This window comes from Temnothorax americanus, unplaced genomic scaffold (genome assembly GCF_048541705.1).
Source record: "Temnothorax americanus isolate GAGA-0224 unplaced genomic scaffold, ASM4854170v1 Scaffold3, whole genome shotgun sequence".
NCBI lineage: Eukaryota > Metazoa > Arthropoda > Insecta > Hymenoptera > Formicidae > Temnothorax > Temnothorax americanus.
Window position 1 is genome coordinate 8,559,979 of NW_027509442.1, and position 18,562 is coordinate 8,578,540.

Below are 18,562 nucleotides of genomic sequence, written 5' to 3' on the forward strand. Positions count from 1 at the left end.
TTCATTCGTATTAAGTCTGGTATAATGATAGTGCCTTTGATATACATTTCTACTGCATTATTCTCGGTACTTGAATACATCATGTATCAATGACCCAAGCGGCTGGGCATTTGCATATTAGCGCGCAACAGTCCCAATTAAACCAATCAGGGAGCATTACGGGGCAAGAACAGATGACGATTTAATTCACCTACCGATGGCGTGTTCTTTGAGGGGTGAGAATGATGGGGGAGAGAGAAGAGGCCAGGCTCTTGATGAGATACACGCGTGTCTATATATATGCTTCGATATCAACCAACACAACGTTCATCAACACCAGACGCTAACGACGGCACGAAATAGATTGCTACAATGGATAAAGCGATCCGGGCGTGAAACGCTCATTATATCAATTACTATTGACTATTACCCACTACTATCGGCAGACACCCTCTGACGCGAGAATTATCCTTCCTGTCGCTTTCGCCACCTTTCACCACCCTAATTTGGTCGATTCAATATTCACGGCGACATTATGCGAGTATAAACTAATCGATGTGAGACCGGTCGACAATAAATAGTCAACTGGAATTTTTATGAATTTTTATGCATCGGCGTACATATTATATATCACGATTACAGGAATAAACAAGTCCAAATTTGTACCCTGTATCAGGGTATTTAAACAAATCGTCAGCTTTTTCAATTTCTTGCACAAAATTTTATATTTACTTTAATTTATGCTAGTCTGAGAAACGCATCATCAAGTCGCCGAATATCAATTGTTGAACTTGAAATGCTTATTGCAATATAGTGCATTTTACTCTATCTCATGATAGTTTCTTTTAAAATGATATTTTTGCAGCGATTCTTTGGCCTATATTTGAGAATTCGTAGCAAAGAATTTGACAACAATTTTTATATAAACAGAATACCTATATATACATATATGTTTTCAGCAACGCGAGTCTATCCATGCGGACGGAGCCCGATTATCCAGGCACAGAGAACGCTCACACACTTTAGATATATAATACAATAAAATCATAACAACAAGCACATAAAGTCATCCGCTCGCGGCAACAGGATTGGAGCTTTGACGACACCGTGTGCCGCGCGGTGATCCATCTTAACTGCCAACCCTTGCCACGGACGTGGGACTGCAGTCGATGACTGCGATGCCACCGTCCGCTAGAGCTGTCCTCCTCGATCATCCTCCGATCGCGATGATTTTGCTCGGCGAGCGCGTCTCGAGTTGATCCGACAAAGTCGTTTTCGTAAATCGACTGGCGCGATGCCAACGTTTTGTCAGCGAAGTTATTGCATTCTTTATGTCGCGAATGACTGACCTTGCGCGATAAAATTGATTCGTCGCACCTCTATCAAAAAGGGTAGACGTATGTTTTCGGCAGAAACTATGGTTTTGATTGGTTTATCAATTTATTGATTTATTATTTCGATATGTTTATTATTTTCTCTTTATACAGTCAGAAAAGTGTTACATATAATACCTATGTATTGTAGCAACTAAATGTCGCGTTAAGTACACTCTTCCACAAATCCTTTGCTTTCTAAACAAGGAATTGATAGAATATATATATGTATGACGATAATTTATTTAGAAATTTTAGGAGAAATGCTGCTTTGTAATAGCATAATTGCTCCTAACTCTTTTTTTCCTTTTTACAAAATATTATTAACTATTTTAATAAAACACTTTGCTTATACATATATTTAATTTAGAAATTCAAAATATCTTTATTTGACATTATTTACAGAATATATACTACATGTATAACTGTGTCCATGTGAATAATACGCGCAATATTTTTAGGTATTTTAAAGGGTGATTAATTCGTGGACAGAAGCATGTGGCAGGTGTGCCAAAATTGCGAGCGTGCGGAATTACGCGCATCGCATCACGTGTACTCATGGGAGCATGTAATTATCGCGAGAGGAAGAAGAGGGAGACTGTTGGCGTTATAATTTTTGTATCGTTTATATGCGTGTGAATGTGTGTCGCGTTCGTGCCGTCATCTTTACCCATGGCCATGGTGATATTATCAGATGTGTTTTGGCAATTGTATAACGTCCGCCAAAATATACGTAACTGTCATTTTTCTATTCACGAAATATATGTATTAATAATACTGCAAGTAAAATAGCGCAACATATCAATTTCAATCGAGTGAATATAAAATGTGCCAATATACGATTAGGTTGGATCTTTTATAATATTTTTCGCGTAGTTGCGTTGAGATTATTGCAATAAATGTCATAATAAATGCCATAGCAAAACTCATTGTTAGTAGTAAAGACCGTCCCGAATAGTAAAAAGATCCAGATTCAAATTTTGACTGGGGTGATATTTTTCGCAACATATTCTTTGCAATGGTTCTAAAACAGTACATTAATATTTTGTTAAAAATTGATTTATCAATTTAATTATATGATTGTGATGTACACATCAACGGCGCATGGTTTGCAAAGCGAACACAAATTCACTCAAAAAATATTATTAGGAACAAAAGATCCAGTCTAATCGTATATTGGCACATTTTCTATTTACTTGATTGTTATCATAACTCATAACGATCATGATGTAATCATATTTAACTGTGTTAATTTCTCGATTATTTAGTTTTAATTAAATTTTATTTAAACAAAATGTTTTTATTTTTACAAAATTTATCTTTCGTGGTGCTCAATATCGAAAATTAAAAAATATGTATTGACTAACAATTGTTAAATAAAATTTTTCCGTATATTAGATCTTGCGTCGGCTCTCTCATAGCTCATTATTTACTTCATTTAAAAAATATGATACTCAATCAAAAAAATTGTGGGTTCCAAGAAACAGCAATATCAAAAATTAAGAGTTAATATTAAATTAAAAGCAACTTAAAGTTAATGCGTTATTATATTTCGTTATGCATAAGTTTTATTTGTTTTTACAGATTTTCGCAATTTCTTTTTACATACAGATACGCGCACGCGATATTTCCTGAAATATATGTTTTTTTTTTAGATCAACGAATAGCATCCGCACAGTTGCATGGAAGTGAAAAAAGTTCTGAAGGGGATCAAAGCGAAATCAAAGAAACCACCGACACAATGCACAATGTTATTATTCCAAACGGTCGAGTCCAGAATCGCCAGTTAGGGAATAAGTCGCTTGCAGCCATCTCGCTTTTGGTTTAACAAGAAAGAGGTATAGTGTATATCTATATAAGATGCGGTCCCGCAATTGACGAACGAAAATTCGTGCGGATACCCTCGGACATTGAGAGATGTGTTCGGCTGGACTTTGTGCGGGAAATCCTTTTCCTCGGACTTAATTACGATAAATATTTGGCCAGCCGGCTGACAATCCTTTTTCCCTTAACCAGCCACGCGAACTAAGAAGCTAAAAGGCGGAAGAAACGGCATAGGAATCGAACGGTAGAAGAATAAGAAACGAGAAGGTTCAAGGCAACAAAATCGGATAATGCGAACAATATCCGCAGGACAATATCGCGCCGGCATTCTAATCGCTCCTAATGGTCGCAGGGGAAGAGCTGTCATTATATATCGTCCAAATCCCATAAATATTTTTCTCCGTATTTTCGAAAACAGTGCTTGGAACAGTGCGGCAGAACCTTTCGTACTGTAAATAATAGCAAGAATGGAGATCGCGTGTAGATCGGATAAATCGTCAGCAGTAGTTTGAACGTCGCTGGAGAATTCTTTCATTCAAGAAAATCCTTTTAGTGGTCGGTGTTATATCCACAGATTTCTAACTAGATTGCTACCTCCATAAGATGGATATGAAGCTAATTTGAAATAGGAGAAGGGATGTTCGCAACCTTTACCCGATCATTTCTAAACTATAGCATCTTTTAAGAATCACCTTAATCTCTCGTAAGTTTATTAAATACTTTATATATATATATATGCTCTCAGAGAGAACAGAGAACTTCTCTCTGATGCTATATATTTTTTTATTTTAATTATTACTTTATTTTCTTTATTTGTGTGTGTGTGTGTGTGTGTGTGTGTGTGTGTGTGTGTGTGTGTGTGTGTGTGTGTGTGTGTGTGTGTGTGTGTGTGTGTGTGTGTGTGTGTGTGTGTGTGTGTGTGTGTGTGTGTGTGTGTGTGTGTGTGTGTGTGTGTGTGTGTGTGTGTGTGTGTGTGTGTGTGTGTGTGTGTGTGTGTGTGTGTGTGTGTGTGTGTGTGTGTGTGTGTGTGTGTGTGTGTGTGTGTGTGTGTGTGTGTGTGTGTGTGTGTGTGTGTGTGTGTGTGTGTGTGTGTGTGTGTGTGTGTGTGTGTGTGTGTGTGTGTGTGTGTGTGTGTGTGTGTGTGTGTGTGTGTGTGTGTGTGTGTGTGTGTGTGTGTGTGTGTGTGTGTGTGTGTGTGTGTGTGTGTGTGTGTGAGAGAGAAACTAATATTTAAATTAATTATAAATACTTATCGAAATAAAGATATATTGAAATTTTTATTATTGCAATATTGTAATAAGAATCTACACGCTTATCAGGCATCTTTTTAATTGTTTCAAAACGTTAAAAAAATGAAGCTATATAAGATTTCTCTTTTTCAATTTTATTGTAGTTTTACAAAATATAAATATAATCGAAGCGAAGTAAGCACACTAACGCTACTTCACAAAGCACTGTATGTGATGACCGGGTAAATAGACGGCGTCCGTGGCTTCAAGTTGTCTCGTAACAAACTATAGCACGTTAGCGATCTATTTATAGAAATCTGTGATTCTATCTTACGACAAGGGGACAGGGAGAGAGGGAGCATAATTCTATAAAAAGATTATTTAGTTCTACAAATACTTGATTTGTTTAACTAGATGATTCCTACTTTCAAGAATCGCGCTTTTTCTTAAAAATGACTATTATATAGGTGATGTATTTATATTTCATTAAACTATATTTATGTAGTGCTTCGATCAAAATTATACATTTTACATATCATTTATAATTGGCAGTTGCATTCACAACTTGGATCTATAGTCGTAATATTTTTAACCAATTGTTAATTCTCACTTTATATCTTTTACAAGTTTTGTTAAATCAGTAGTATGTATTAACATATATAATATATAATCATGTATGATTTAATATCAACGTAATACATAAAATACAATCTTTGAAAAACTTTTCAAATACACAGTTATAGAGGAAGAAAAGAGTGAGAAAAAAGAAGAAGGAAAAAAAAGCGTATATTTCTCTCTGTGATTTGACACATTCTCGATATTACTTCCAAACTCTTACAATCTTTTTAATATTCCAGCTTCAAACTTTACTGTTATCGAGCGTGATAGAATCAATATAGATAGAATCAAACAACCGTATAGTAAAGAGGCCTAATGGACGACATTGCTGTGACAAGATGAACTAAGGAAAATGTAATAGATATGCCTGCTAGCATTTCAGATAAACTATTCATTTGTCATTTATGAGAAATCGAAAAAAAATCACTTTTTCCTTCACCATTTATCTTTCGGGAATAGAAAAGGACAATGTATTCCCCCGTCGATCGATGATCTTAAAAGGAAAAACCTGTCAAAACGATGGAACAACTCATGAGACTATCTATGCGTATCTGCCATCAATACCTTCGATCCTTAATGGATATGTTAGATACCTGCTTATACGTAGAAAAGATTAGTAGATGATAAAAGAATCAATAGCTCTTGAATCGTAATAGAAACACACGAAACGTGCAAAACATCCTTAATGGTTATATTATTTAAAAATGTTACGTTATCCTCATGAATTTAAGATCGTTTAATTGTTTTAACAAAAATATACATTTTTATCTATATTTGTTACACGTTCTTCTCCATGCATAGTCTGTTGAATATGTTTTATATGACAGATTATAATTGTAATGTTTACTGGCATGCAATAAATATCAATATGCATTTATTTTTTATGTTATTTATAAACAGATATGTTATACATATTGATATTTATATTAGATTAAAAAATTTATTGTTATTGCAGTAAAATCTGACACAAGAAATCTGATACTGATATTTTCGTACGAAATAGACATTCTGGTATCTTTGGGTTTACATATGAATTTACAACAAGAATGAAGTAGCTCCATCTTAGTAGTAAGTATCTGTCGCGTCTCGGCGCTGTAAAAAGGAGCGAAAAAAATATCAGAAAGAGCCGCTCAAAAGAGCCGCTTTTTTCTCTCCTTCTCCCCCCCCCCACCCTCTGCCCTCTCTTTTCTTGGAGATTGCTTTATATCATCGAAAGGATTCCATCAGTGATGTTCCGACATTTTCTCTTGGTTGCTTGATCCTTATTAGTAAGTCTCGTCACAACTCGCTAATGAACGCGCGCCTTCTAGCATTCTCTCTCTCCTTCCGCCGCCTTCTCTTCCTCTTTAACTGATCCTCTCCCGCATTCATAATTTATTTACATAAATCATTCATTCTACAAATAATTTTGTATTCTATCACTGTTCTGTCATGAACGAATGTTGATTCCATCAACAATCAGAATAGATTCATAACTTTGGCGTTTACACAATTGATAATGAGTGACGTAATTGCAGATTCAACGTATTCGCTTTCAAAATACGCGGCCAGATATATATTTGTTGATATACAAACCTTGTATAGACCATGCAAATATACCTTATTGTGCTTTATTAGAGAATACGCAGTAGTGTTTTTCTTGTAGAGTTATTATATAGACATACCATATATACATACACGTAAATACATATTTGGCGCGAAACGCTACCACGTCTCTCTTGATACAGTTGGATATTTTGCAATATAAGGATAAACAGCGACTTTCTATATATGTCAAAAGGGATACAAGCGAGATTTTAAAGATATTGTTCGCTGCAATCATCGACACGATGCGATGGTATTCACCATTCTGAGAGTTGGAAGAAGATAAAAGAAGGAGTGCGCGAGAATAATCCGTCAACGGCTCTCGTGATCCAACGAAGAAAATAAAGGCAAACGCCGTGAAGATGGTGGGTCCTTTACGTGTTTCCCGCACACCGTCTTCATATCTTAATCCTCCGTGTGATTGCACGCCCGATACCAGCTGGAACGCTCACGTGGAAGAAAAGACGAGCGGCATGTATACCAGGCTGACGGAGCGTAAACCCTTTACCAGCTGCGGGGGGTTTACCCTTCCTCCACTGATTCTTTACCTTCCCCCGTTACCCCTTGATATCCCTATCCCGCTGCTGTCGACTTTTTCGCGTTATTTCGACCATATACGACCTCCTTTATCTCAATCGACTTCGACCGTCAAAGCGCTTTTCGACCAGCTGATAATGCCGTTTAACACGTCGACCTTAAGCTCGAACGCATTCTTGACTATTGAGCCGAATGCGTCGTATCGATGGAACGTGGAATTATCGATTTAAAGACGTGTCAATCTAATGAATCCATCTCGCAGCATCACCACGCCCATCATACGTATACGAGTAATCGATTGTCTGCTAATCGCCAGCGAGCCCAGAGCCTTTAACTATCGATCATCTATACGTTTTTATAGAAATTTGACGATTATGTATTCATTTATATATTTTGACGCTTGCTCAAAATTAAACAAATTAAAAAAAGATGAGGAAGGTTCGATTGCTATTCAACTCAAGTCATAAAGATTTTGACATATGTACATATTAGTTGCTAAATTTATATATGTGTATAAAGATTTCTTAATTCTCCTCTGCTCTCTCGCAAAAAAAAATTTCTTCAAGTAATATACCTATTAAATATATATTTAAAGGACTTAAAATTTTTCTTATTGTGTCGGTGTTCAAAACTTTAATTATGCAGAATACAAATTATATCACTTATCTAATCTTGTCTAATTGTAATGGCGTTATATAATCTGATTTAAAGGAAATCCACCTTTCAAAATGAGAATTGAATATACATAATTAAAAACAGAACTTGAGAACTTGAGTCGCCAGTGAATAATTAAAAATTAATCGAGGTATGTTGATCGACCCAACTGGCCAAATTTTATTGATCAAAAAACGCTACGTTATTTCGACCGTAGATTCCGGTCCTTTTCAAAGCGTACACAACTCACAAATATTAATTAGTCGGACATAATACCAAAACTACGCCGAATCTAAAAAATATTTGTGCGTCGAAATTAAACTGATAAAATATTTGTCAAACGGCATGATTCGTTTGGGCATTATGTCCGATTAATTTTTATTTGTGAGTTGTGTATACACGCTTGAAAAGGACCGGAATCTACGGTCAAAACGTAGCGTTTTTGGATCAATAAAATTTGGCCAGTTGGATCGGTCAATACATAATTAACATTTTAATCTGGATTTGAATTCGTTTCGCCCAAGCTGTATTGAACATTTCTGCACACGCGCGCTATCTCGAGTTAGTTCCTTTTTAGCAAAAAATATCAATTTAATATAGGAAAAGGATCCATTTCGTCATTAAAAGCTATAGTAGACTAATGGAATTATCGGACAAAGCGGCTACCTCAGATTCATCATTCTTTGTGCGCGCACGTGGGGATAATCACTGTGGCGATCGGCCACAAGTGAAAACTCGCCGGAACGATTCGAGTAGAGTAGAACCTCAAAGGGAACGTTGCGTCATGTCACGTGGGTTTTGAGGAGTATTATTCGTCTACAGGCCGCAACAATGCCGTCATTACACGCGTGACAGTCGCTCACGCTCCAATAAAACTCACCGAAAACCTGTCTCAAGTCCACAATGCTTGGACTTGATGCGTCGGTCAGTTGGTATGCGCGACATATTTCTCCGTAGGCTGCATAACGAAAGCATCTCATTGTTAGCCAAAGTCTTGTCCTTATGACAGAAAATGAGGACATAGAGATATGTTTATCGAAATGGTGTGAAAGATTTGTCAATTGGTCGAAAATATTCATGATGCACCTTTCGCAATTAATCTCAACTTGAAATAATTATCCATTTATAAAATACATGGCTATTCAGATTATTAAAACAGATCACTGATAAACAATAATAATATAACAATATAAAGTAAATAATTTCAATTTTCGCTTTATTAACAGCGCATGACAAAAATAAAAAATCCTTTAAAGATAAACTTTAAGAGATCTGTTTAAATTGTGCCAATTATTTATGATTGTGATACGTTTAAGATTCACTACGATGCGACGTCTCTAGGTCTCTAGTAGCGGTTAGCACCTGCTGTATAAATGAGTACTTAAAAGTCGCGTAAGCTCACGATAAGAAGATAAGAATATCTCGTCTGCTGCGCTATCTGTAACAGTGAACGTAGAACGTAGCAGTGCGGCTCGTCAGTATTTGATCGACTCGCATCGAAATAATCGCGTGTCACCGGGCGAAGCGAGAAGCGAGAACCGAAAGCCTGTCCGGGAGAGAGATCGTCGATACGAGAAAGAGCGCGCATTCGAGACGTAGGACGTAGCATGGCCCTGTACACCCCTCGACCCCCCTTCATCGCGTACACGGCTACACGCCATCCTGTGCTTCCAACGTGAATGCGATCGGACACTCGAATTGACACGAAGCCGGCAGTAGGCCGCGCTGTGCCGCGAGCGCGCAATTATAGCAAGTCATTGGGCCCATTGTGTCGGTTCGTCGGTTCCACCGGACCTTCTCGGAGAACGGAGAAAGAGAAAGAGAGAAGCCGCGGAGAAGCCCCTGTCTTTCTCATTGTTCCTCCTCGATGGATAGCGGCTGTGTAGTGGCCTCACTGTTGATAAAACAGATAAACGTGTCCCGGCGATTCACGGCAGATCTAAGCCTACTTGGCTCGAGAATATAAAGGAGATCCCGACCCCGACTACACGTAGGCATCCCGCGAGGAACCGATCCGTTTCTTTACCTCGGAACTCGTTGATCGCTTAATGGAAAGAGAAATAGACTAATAGACAATTATCCTAATACATAATACAACTATACGACGAATACTACTACATACTCGTGTTATGCGTTTTGCGATAAACGCGATAGGTTCTATTTTTTTAGATCCTATTGTATATAAAGTTAGGTGCGAAATAAAATGCGAATAAAGCTTCTTTTCGGTATTACTATTAAAGGTTAATCAACGTTAATGTTTAGCAAAATTTACGCGTTACCCGCGTGTTGACGGAAACAAAACGCTTTTGTCGAACGATCCGTATCGGTATCGTCTCTAATTGTACGTAAGACTCTTATATGGAGGGAAGGGAGAACAGAGGGTTACGCCAAGTGGGAAAAAAGTCCGACCGAGTTGCATCAAATGAAGTCACAACTCGGACAGCGGGTGGTCGGCAGTCGGCACTCGGCATGGCGCGCGGCGCAACGGATTCCTTCGACTTGGTCGAAGCCAGCACACATCACGATTCACGAGATCATCGAGACGACGAGACGACGAGCGACGAGACTGTATTGTGTGGGACCGCGAGCCGCGAGGAGAAGGAGTGCCGCGCCGCGCGCCGTGGGATTCTCTAGAGGCGGCATCTTTCATCTCTGCCAACCCCCTTTGGACGCGCCGGCCGCCCCCGCAAGACTTTTCTCGCGCATTATATGCCGCTACGAGCTACGACACCATCGCGTCGCAGCCGACTCTGTCCAGAAGTGCGTATACGTGATCGCGCTACCGTGCTCACGATCACGAAGAAAAGAGGGTACGCGAGCGGAAAAATGACACGACGTCGCACGAAAGAGCTTCTATGGAGCGAAGGTGTCAAACGCGCCGACACCTGATCGTTTTGAATCTTGTCGCGTCTCCTTTTAAAACTTGGTTAACAAGATCTTTGAAATTTATATATACCTTTTCTTTATCACTTTTACAACTTATGTAATATTTTTTATTTTTATTTTATATACGTTTGTGTGCACTTTTAGAGATTTTTATTTTTTAATATGTTACTGCCAAAACAAGTATTGAAAAATTTTTATCAATTCTCTGGGTTTGGGGAAAGTTGAGATATACGTTAATATCAAACTATTATCAAACATAAACTGTACTGATTCTCTGACGTTATACCTACAGTTATTAAATAGTATAGGAAAGTATAGGAAAAAGTATCAACGAAGTAATTATAAGTATGTAGAGTTACTAGTGAGAGAGTAAGAAATACAAACATATGTTGTAAAATAGCTTATAAGTTATAAACAAACAAAGAAAAAAATATTACGTTTGTTATAGAGTTTTAGACATTTTCACAGGGAATATATAATCGAGCAGCTTGATTAAAATCTAATGAAAAGAAGCTTTAAGTTTAACATTGGAGATAGATGGCTTACATAAAATAAAATATACGCAGTTAACAGGGGTGAAGGGGAGAACACGAAAACGGTTTGGCAACCGTTATATGCCAGACTTTCTCCGTGATATATCGTAAAGTAGAGTTAGGTAGATCGTGCTCGTAGATGACGTAGGACGTAGATCGTAGACAGCTGGAAGCGTCACCACAATTTCTAGCTGCACGTCAGCATGCTCCGATCGCATATTCTGCATATTTATCGGAAGCAAGATCAACACAGAGTGACTGATGGGGTTTTATCCTTAAATTCGTTTTTTCGATCACAAAGAAGCAAGAAGCGTCAGAGCACAGAAATGCGTCTCGGTGATTCTTGTTGCGCATGCACGCCATACGCTTCAGAAGTCGCTGCACGATCCTGATGATTCGTTACTTATACTCGAGTTTGACCGATCGGCCAATGCCAAGGCATTTCGGTGCCACGCGCTTCGGATACCAACGTGTGTTTTCGAACTTGAGTCTTCGTCAACTCTGGACGTCTGAACTCTTGTTATTAGAAACAAAAGAAATGTCGTTATCTGATTGTGAATCATAGATCCACAAAAGTCACTTGTCTGTTCGATTTTCCTTAACAGTGCGAGAAGGAAAAGATTAAAGTGTTTTTATCAGCAGGCAGTTGTTTATAGCGACAAATTTTTAATTAACACGTTATTTTATATTGTTGCTAGACATTAAAGAAACGCGACTTGAATACACTTGTTGAGCAATTAATGTAATTATGTTCTTAGATATAAACAGTTGAAAATAAATATTTCAAGATATTTGTGCAAACTTTTGTGATTCTGAATCCATTCTGCACCTTGCACTCTTAAGGTGCGTGACATCTTCCATTAATAACGCAAAATTTGTTGCTTGCACGTAGATATTTACTCGGAAAAAAACCAGTCGCGCTCAATGCATATCGTTCGTCTCGCACATTTAATATTCACTACGTGTATGAGGATGAGAAATCCTACAAAAGGATCACGACATAATGGCGCCATGCCACCGAAATTTTCTTCGTCACCGAAAAACTGAGGAATAGCTGAGCGAGGACAGTGTCTTTCATAATATTCCTTTAAGACTCTCTAGACGCCGTCGGCCGTTCCATTATCTTCCTTCTTTTTTTCTTCTTTTCAAAGCGTGCTACGCGGCCACCTCCGTGCGTGTTTGTTGCGTCATCGTCGTGTTCGTTTCGTAAGAGGAGCCGAGTGCCAAAACATTGATCTCGGCCAATTAATTTCGCGTGCCGACGTTGATTAATGGGAAACGAAGGTACGGAAGATCGGAAAGGATCTCGATATACCGGCCGGATTTCGCTACCTGGCCGCACGAGACAATGACTTTTCCCTGCGGGTGGCGAAGGGAGAAACCCAGGTAGCCTTTAATTATTGTATTTCTATACCAAGATCTCATATAATATCTTGACAATAAATCGAATTTCATTTACAATTACAGCGTATATCGCACTTACAATATAATTTATCGTAGAAGAAGTAAGTGTACTATAATGAACATATTTCAGGGTTATTGCATATTTATCGAACGGATATTCGTTAAAAAACAAGAAAAAAAACAACCCGGCTATATAGTCCTAAAGAATGTTCCTAAAGAAAAATGAACGAAACATCCATCATTTGACGAGGACGCCGCTTATTTTGTTCATATCCTTTTATTTCAATTCTATAACAACACAAAAAGTTTCCAGAAAGTTAAATTTCTATAAACAAGTTTACAGTCAAGTTGATCAGCATATTTAAATTATATTAAATAGTATTTTTATCAATCCTTATATATATATATATATATATATAAAAAGATAGTCAGATTATTAGTCAAAGTCTGTTGGACTTGAAATTGCATAGCGATTAAGTCCTGCAAATTGATGTATAAAAATGAAGGATTTACCACGATTGAAAATGAAGAATTCGATTCTCACACGATCATACAGTTTAACATAGAACTTGATTTCTCAATTGATAAACGTTGAGCGGAAATTTGTCAGCTCACCTTGGTTCGACCAATTCGGTACAATGATTTGGAACGGCGACAAGCGAAACGAAACACTATTACAATCGTTAAGATGAGAGATCGGCCAAAGTCTTTGGGAACTGAGGGGGATATCGGAGTGAATAAGTTCTCTTTAGACATCGCGGAGAGATGGACGAATCGATAAATGCCTCGCATATACATGACAATACCCTCGGGATGCAGCACTCGCACGCGTTTGCTTAGGTCCATTATACAATTCAATTTGTTAATAGCGCTATCGATCCTTCGTGTTCGATAGATACCTGATCTGACTTGATAGAAACAATGGGGCGGTGCGTTTCTGGCACGATTGAAGAGCTGGAATCCTTTTAGCTAGCCGCATTCGAATGCGACGCCGACGCGACGGCTCGATTTATCCACTATTGATCGCCGATATCTATCAGTTATTCCTTTGTTTTCTTGTTCTTTTTTTTTCTTTGGCTATCTAAAGACCAATATACTTCAGTTTTCGATTCGTAACGCTACGTGGTATCGCAATATTAATCCAACCTGTTGTGTGTTGTATTAATCCAACCTAACCAGCAACGGGATGAAGATATCCGCCGCGGCCGCCACCACCGATAACTCGATCCCGACAACGAGCAACATCCCCCGTCTCATTGTCCCGTCGAAAAGCGCACGGTGCGGCGAGCCGGCAAGCGCACGGCAAGCGCACGGCCCACCGAAGACATTGTACGCGTCAGAAAGGAGGTTCGCACGACGGTAACCTGATCGACTTATCAATAACCACGTAATTATAGTACCAAAGAGTTGGTAGGGCTCAAAACAAGCCATAATAAGACGTAGGCGTCTTTCCCACAAGTAACCTTATATCCCTGTCGAAGGAGACCCGTGCCGCGTCTTTCAGCTTTCAGCCTTCAGCATCGGTCTAACCGAGAAGGTTCCCTTAGCCTAGAGATAGAAAAAGAGGACTCTCTGCCTCTCACACTCTCACACACTCACTCACACACACACCTATGTATATGCGCCAAATATTCTCTGTCTTTCTTTTTCTCTCTCTCTTTTTCTCTCTCTCTCTCTCTCTCCTTCTCTCTTTATCTCTCTTCGTCTCTCTTCGATCCTTTTTGATCGTCCGTCTCGGTCTTTTCTTTCGTGCTTCTCCATCGCAGAGCGAGCGGTCGAGTTTTGTATTAGATTCCATTCAAGTTCCTTCTGTTGTTGCGTCGCGTCGGTCGTTGTTTTGGTTTCGCTGCTTTTGTGGACAAATTAATTTATTACAACCCAATTATCAACCTGTTACCTGTACGATTATTTCTTCGATAATCGTCGCTTCCTGCTTACGCATGATTAGGAAACATTAATTCTACTTTTTCAAAGAACATGAAATGCGTACAAGATTCGAATTTTGAGCAAGATTTTACATAACGACAAGATAATTTTCTTTCTTAAATCAGAAAGAGACCGGATTGGAAGAAAATGAAATTGCACAACAAGAAGATAAAACGTTGACAAAACGTGATATTAAATTTGTCTTAAGGATGTATCATCGGTACAGTCTTAGATGTATAGGACATAATTTTCAAAGCGCTACCAAGTGGATCAAAATTTGTGAGAATGTTCTTTTAGTCTTCCTGATGTGCTACAGAAAAGTAGAAACAAATCCACTAAACGGTTGCTAAGATATAAGGATTTTAATTCACTGATTTTACGTAAAATGGTATCTACTTGGTAGCGCTTTGAAAATTATGTCCTATACATCTAAGACTGTTCCGATGATACATCCTTAAGAGATGACGAACAGCGAAATAACAAATTCGATCAATTCTTTCGAGTTGACGCTCGAACGAGAGAGAGAGAGAGAGAGAGAGAGAGAGAGAGAGAGAGAGAGAGAGCCTTCAAATAAAAAGTGTAATGTCCGAGTTGCACAGTTCGATGGCTCGTCCATATATGTATATATAAGTTGAGTGACAAGCTATGAGTTGTGGAGGCATGAGAAGGCCTATCTCGAAACCTGCGGCACATCAAAGACACTAATGCTCATTTCTCTCTTTCTCTTTTCTCTTTCTTTTTTATCTCGATTTGTCTCGTGCACATACCATTCCTCTCTCTCTCCACCTTGTCCTCCAGGTCCCGATTAATGCTCCCACTATAGGATCTGGATCCGCGTGCCCCTCTCCCCTCCACTCTTCATTGCTACGTACATTTACAGATCTGCAAGTAAGTACGTAAAATGTTACGCACTTAAATATATATGACTGTAAATTACTTACACACATGCACATGCATACAAACACATATAGAGAGAGAGAGAGAAAGAGAGAGAGAGAGAGTGTGTGTGTGTGTTTCGCGATTTGCATGATAAAATATAATTTAAGACATTTGCTAAGAAATAAAATTGTTTACAAAAACAAATTAAAAATCAGGTGGAGGAAAGTAGATAAAATGCGATTGTATCGTGAAATATTTGATATTTGTGAAAAATATTATGTCTAAAGTCTTCGTTTAACTAAAGATTTACAGAGATGGCGACAATAGAAAGATGACGTTAATAAATGCGGGATTTACATGGGAAAATAGCGCGTTAATAATGGACACACAGGTGTGCCTATGGCTCGTCGGATCGGTTGGCCATCGTCCGGGGCGACGGACGCATAAGATCGCATTAAATTCCAAGAGAATCGTCGGGCCAATAAATCTGTTTGCAATTAGCGTGGCTCTGCACGTGAGCGTGGCTCGCATCGACCGTACGCCAGCTCTGAGAATAAATGCCGTCATAAGGAACGAGACCCCAATGACCGCCCGTCGCGAAGAGGCGGCTCTGGCGAGAGAAACTAGGGAGTGCAAAAAAGAGCGAAGGTGTATTATCCAGAATTCTACAGAGGATTCACTATATATAATCAACACAAATGAAAGTATCCGTTCGGTTTCGGAAAACTTCAACAGCATCTTCAACTATCTTTTTTAGATCTGTATGCATCTGTTTATATGTATATATATATATTGCATTGCATAAATATTGCAAAATATTATTGTACGCTAGAAAAGAGTATTCAATAAGAGTTGTCAATAAGTGAAAAATTATTATCAAGGGGATAAAAATGCATAACAAATGGAATGCAAAATTCTATATTCTACCGCGCAACGCGCAACTATATCTACAGCGCAACATTAACGTCTTGCTCCTCTTCTTTCGAAACCCCTTTTATATCGCGTCTTTGACTCATCGGTCTTGATAAATATCCCGCGGGCGCGTAAGGCCCAGCAGGGCTTGCCTGATCTACGGCACCCGGGAAGAATCGATGGGAGGGAAGAGGCGGAAAGGAGGAAGAAAAGGGCTATACTTGTAATGGAGATATCGCAGTCTCGTGGCGGTAACCGCGCGACGCGTTATGCAAATAGGATTGCCCTTTACACGCCAAGTTGGATCGTAATTGGCTCTTGCAGGAACAGCCGGTCTTCGACTTGGCCGTTTGGTTCTCCGTTCCGCTGGGGCGCGGCGGTTCCTCTTCCCGTCAATGTCGCATCGCGTTATCCGTGATAAGCTCTCATCTCGCCCTCGCGCGAGATTGATGGTTAATGCTTGCGATAGACGTTATCATCGGTCATTCGTTTAGCAGCAATCATCTTCATCGATCTAAGTTGCATCAAGAAATTAGCGTCAGAGAAGCGAGGAAGAATGAGCGATCGAGAGCGAGCGAGAGAGAGAGAAGCGAGAAAACGGTCATTTCAATTTCTAAAAGGTTCTCGGTGAGTTATTGTATTATGTTATTTAAAATACAGTGTGTTATCGTTCAAATTTTTTAATGCGTATTATGTATTATTTTGGAACATGAATTTAACAAGAGAGAATAAACATTGATAAGCTTATATACAGCTTTTTCTGTGTTTCTGTAATCGTGTAAGAGTTTATCCTCGATTCGCTATAACCGTTTATAGTTTATATACCTTCTATTTCGTTAATTATGTTTTTCTTTAGATACACAATATTAACATCTCTTGCATATTCAATATGCTTTGTTCAATATGCTTTGTTTCTTTAAATGTTCTTATCTTTATAATCTTATAACAAAAGCGAACGAGTAAAACAAATAAAAATAAATACAAAAAAATTAGTACAATAGCGGCAGTAGAATGGCGGTCGTGGAATTTAACTAATCACTATAATCGATCGCGTAGCAAAAGAAGCAAAAACGTTTAGCGATATTGTTGATAGACTGTGTTATCTCTTAACCGATCAAATTATTATCGCGCCATTTTATTTCACAGTGAGGTAACTGCGCACAAACCGTGCAACACTTTAATTTATACGTTGTTACGTCGTTTTTGAAATATAGTTATCGTGCGGTTACGGCTAGTATAAGACTGTTGTTTGAAAAAGGCTCACCGCGCGATTAGCACGGATGAATAGTATCGTATGATATCAGCCCGATCAACGGATCGCGTGCGCTCGATCCGCGAGATCTTAATTAGAACGCGTGACTGGCGAATCGCTCGTGCCTCCAACAGTCTATAACGGCTGCTGCAGTCCTCGGATTTTTCCGGGGAACGCGGTCCAGCATCCGGTCGATTCCCCCTCGTGCGACTTTCTGCGCGCGATATAATTAAGTCGCACGGGTGCACTTCCGCCGTGGATGCAATTATGCTGGATTGCGCGAGGCGTACCTGCGATTAACGATCGCGCGAACTGCGGACACTGTTCGCCACCGAAGTGGTCGATAAATAACGGATATTAATTTCTACACCACGGTATCACAATATATCTCGACGTTTTTAACGAACCAACTATAAATATGCCGCGCGTATTAAACCCGGGAGCCCTATGTCGCAAATGCACACACCACACATGCGCAGATCGATTTATTTTCTACAACGTAACAGAGCAACATTGAAGTTTGGATTAATCTTCTGAATCTATGTCTCTCTCTCTCTCTTTCTCTCTCTCTCTCTCTCTCTCTTTCATATATCATGGATTACATTTTTAATTCTGTGCATGTTTCTTAGTGTATTTCTAATGTGCCGGCTGGTATGAAAATTGGCATTGAATGATTATCTGCCTGTTCGATTCTAGGACATCATGCACGTAGAACTGTATAATTTTTATTTCATTTTTGTTGAGTGGTAATATATAACGTGTTGTTAAATTTATCTAAAAGATATGAGTGATATTAATCTGCAGTATAGATATTACCTTTAGATGATGCTTAATTATTAATATTACTTATGTGTGTCTCGTTTCGCGTATACTTTAGTTTAGTTACACTTTAGTTTTAGAAACATACATATAGGATACGATATAAGAATATATGATTAACATAAAACAGTATAGAGAAAGAGAAAAAAAAGA

General features: G+C 38.7%; 1 long non-coding RNA gene across 11 annotated transcripts in view; it reads left to right on the top strand.

Moving 5' to 3' along the window:
- LOC143900046 (uncharacterized) overlaps nucleotides 1-18,562 on the top strand; it is a 148,115-nt gene that overhangs the window by 66,806 nt on the left and 62,747 nt on the right. For 2 of the 11 annotated variants that reach the window (XR_013257682.1, XR_013257689.1), the window contains one exon: nucleotides 3,008-3,190. The exons of the other annotated variants lie outside the window; for them this stretch is intronic. This is a non-coding gene — a long non-coding RNA (uncharacterized LOC143900046). The remainder of the gene's footprint in view (nucleotides 1-3,007; nucleotides 3,191-18,562) is intronic. 11 annotated transcript variants of the gene reach the window in all.